Below are 3969 nucleotides of genomic sequence, written 5' to 3' on the forward strand. Positions count from 1 at the left end.
TGGCACAATCATAGCTCACTACAGCCTCTAACTCCTGAGCTCAAGTTGATCCTCCCACCTCAGCCTCCTGAGTAGCTGGAACTACAGGTGTGTATCACCACGCCCAGCTAATTTATATTATTTTTTGTAGACCCGGGGGGGGAGGTCTCTTTATGTTGCCCAGGCTGGTCTCGAACTCCTGGCCTCAAGCGATTCTCCACCTCAGCCTCCCAAAATGTTGTGGTTACAAGTGTGAGCCACCACACCAGGCTGCAGGAGCCACTCTTTATTGGGAACTTAATACGTGCCAAGTGTTCTACATGCATCATCTCCTTTAATCCTCACAATTGTAGGAGATAGTTACTGTGATTGATTGCATGCATGCGCCATCACGTCCAGCTTAAAGGGCTTGTTTTAAATGCTTTGTTTACTCATTCAGAGTTTATTTATTTAGTCCCTTCTCTCTGCCCTGCTGCTGAGTGATATTAGCAAGTCTAAGATGATGGCTTCCCTCTATGAGCTGACCTTGGGAAGCTGAGACAGAGTGGGCCAAGACTCAGCTCCAGCTGTTCTCCACATTGGCTGTGTAACTACCCAGGGAGCTTTCAAAATTGCAGCTCCCCAGTCCCATCCCTGGAGACTATGATTTTGTGAGTCTGGGGAGTTATCCAGATACCTATATATATTTTAAAAGTTCATGGCTGGGCTCAGTGGCTCATGCCTGTAATCCCAGCACTTTGGGAGGCCGAGGTGGGCGGATCACAAGGTCAGGAGGTCGAGATCATCCTAGCCAACATGGTGAAACCCCGTCTCTACTAAAAATATAAAAATTAGCGGGGCATGGTGGTGCATGCCAGCTACACAGGAGGCTGAGGCAGGAGAATCGCTTGAAGCCAGGAGGTGGGGGTTGCAGTAAGCCACTATCGTGCCACTGCACTCCAGCCTGGTTACAGAGCTAGACTACGTCTCAAAAAAAAAAAGTTCCCAGGTGAGACTGGGCACAATGGCTCATGCCAGTAATCCCAGCACCTTGGGAGGCCGACGTGGGTGGATCACTCAAGGCCAGAAGTTTGAGAGCAGCTTGACCAACATAGTGAAACCCCATCTCTACTAAAAATACAAAAATTGGCCAGGTGTGGTGGTGTGCGCCTGTAATCCCAGCTACTCAGGAGGCTGAGGCAGGAGAATTGCTTGAACCTGGGAGGCGAAGTTTGCAGTGAGCCGAGATTGCACTACTGCACTCCAACCTGGGTCACAGAGCAAGACTCTATCTTGGGGGGAAAAAAAAAAAAGTTCCCAGCTGATTCTAATGCATAGCCAGGGCTGAGGACCACTGGGAGGCTCCTGAAAGACAGCTCATATTTGACAATAGCAAGTACATTTGAAGAAGAGCATTCCTCATGACCCAGCAATGAAACTCTTACCTATGTGCCCTAGAGAAACTCTTGTCCATGTGCCGGAGTTACGGACAAGAATGCTTCTGCGGCATTGCTTGTAAGAGGGAAAGCAAGAAATAACCTAAATGTTCTCAAACAATAAATGGATAAATTGTTGGATTCATACAATGGGATGCTTTGGACCAGGCGCAGTTGCTCATGCCTGTAATCTCAGCCCTTTGGGAGGCTGAAGCAGGAGAGTTGCTCAAGCCCAGGAGTTCGAGACCAGCCTGAACAACAGGAAGAAACCCTGTCTTGACTAAAAATACAAAAATTAGCTGGGTGTGGTAGCACATGCCTGTAGAGATGGAGGCCAAGGTGGGAGGATTGCTTGGGCCCCAGAGGTCAAGGCTATGGTAAGCTGTGATTGCACCCCTGTACTCCAGCCTGGGCAATAGAGCAAGACCCTATCTCAAAAAAATAATAAAATAATTTTTAAAATGGGATGCTTTGGAGCAGTGAAAATGAATTAACTAGAGCTGTGCATATCAACATGGAAATAACCTAACATTGAACAAGCAAAGCAAGCTGCAGTGTGATATAAAGTTTAGAGAAATCCAAAGCAACATCATGTACTCACAACTACCTATACATGAATGTGCATAGCAGCACTATTCACATAACCCAAATGTTCATCTATGGATGAATGCATAGGCAAAATGTGGTCTATCCATTCAATAAGATGAGATATTATTCAGCCATAAAAAAGGAACAGAGTACTCATACTGCTATAACATCGATGAACCTTGAAAACATTATGTCTGCTACCTCAAAGAGGCTAGTCACAAAAGGCCACACATATTGTATGACTCCATTTATGTGAAATACCCAGAATAGGTAAATCCATACAGACAGACAGTAGATTTGTGGTTGCAGGGGATACAGGGAGGGAGAAATGGTGAGTGACTACTAATGGGCATGGGGTGTCCTTTTGGGGTGATGAAAATGATCTGGAACTAGATAGAGGTGGTGGTTGCACACCTCTCTGAAATGCCACTGAATTGTTCATGTTTACAGTGGTTAATTTTGTGTTATATAAATTTCGCCCCAATAAAAAAGTAAAAATTAAGTATTTTTTAACATATGTAGACATATATGTGCTTAGAAATATAAAAACAAGGGAATGACAAATGTCAAATTCAGGATTTTATTTAGAGATGGAGTCTTGCTATGTTGCTGAGGCTGGAATGCAGTGGCTATTTCACAGGTGCAATCATAACACACTACAGCCACAAACTCCTGGGCTCAAGAGATCCACCAGTCTCAGCCTCCCACAGTGGGACTGCAGGTGCAGCCACTGTGCCGGGCTGCAGGGTGTTTATAAAGGGAAAGGAAAGAGAATGAGAAGAAGGATGCGTTTGCAGGGAGCAAAACTGGATTAGTAATGCTTTATTTCTTAAATTGGATGGTGGTATGTGGGAGTTACATTATTCACAATACATTTTAGTATTTCTATAGCATTTATTTAAAAAGAAAGATTGTCAAGAAAGATGTTGGGGTAAGAGGTAGGAGATCCAAATTTGAGAGCATATATGAGACGAAGCTTTTTTTTTTTTTTTGAGACAGAGTCTCCCTCTGTCATACAGGCTGGAGTGCAGTGCACTATCTCTACTCACTGCAACCTCCACCTCCTGGGTTCAAGCGATTCTCCTGCCTCAGCAGGAGTAGCTGGTATTACAGGCATGCACTGCCACACCCAACTAACTTTGTATTTTTAGTAGAGACAGGGTTTCACCATGCTGGCCAGGCTGATCTCAAACTCCTGACTTCAGGTGATCCACCCACCTCAGCCTCCCAAAGTGTTGGGATTACAGGTGTGAGCCACCGTGCCTGGCAGAGAGAGAGGTATTAAATAGAATTGTAACTGCCCAAAGGGTTCACCTTGCCTGCTGCCTAGACAGAGCCAATTCATCAAGACAGGGGAATTACAATAGAGGAAGAGTAATTCACACAGAGCCAGCTGTGCGGGAGACCCGAGTTTTATTATTACTCAAATCAGTCTCCCCTAGCATTCAGGAATGGAACTTTTAAGGACAACTTGGTGGGTTGGGGTAAGCCAGTGTGCCAGGAGTGCTGATTGGTCAGAGATTAAATCAAAGGGAGTCGAAGCTCTCTTCTTGTGCTGAGTCAGTTCCTCAGAGGGGACCACAAGATCAGATGAGTCAGTTTATTGAGCTGATCCATCAAGTGCAGGGTCTGCAAAATATCTCAGGCACTGATCTTAGGAGCAGTTTAGGGAGGGTCAGAATCTTGTAGCCTCCAGTTGCATGACTCCTAAACCATAATTTTTAATCTTGTGGCTAATATTAGTCCTACAAAGGCAATCTAGTCCCCAGGCAAGAAGGAGGTCTGCTTTGGGAAAGGGCTGTTACCATCTTTGTTTAAACTATAAACTAACTTTCTCTCAAAGTTAGTTCAGCCTACGCCCAGGAATGAACAAGGACAGCTTGGAGGTTAGAAGCAAGATGGAGTCAGTTAAGTTAGATCTCTTTCATTGTCTCAGTCACAATTTTGCAAAGGTGGTTTCAGAATTCCATAGACAAATACGATAATG

This window comes from Macaca fascicularis, chromosome 11 (genome assembly GCF_037993035.2).
Source record: "Macaca fascicularis isolate 582-1 chromosome 11, T2T-MFA8v1.1".
NCBI classification, from domain to species: Eukaryota; Metazoa; Chordata; class Mammalia; order Primates; family Cercopithecidae; genus Macaca; species Macaca fascicularis.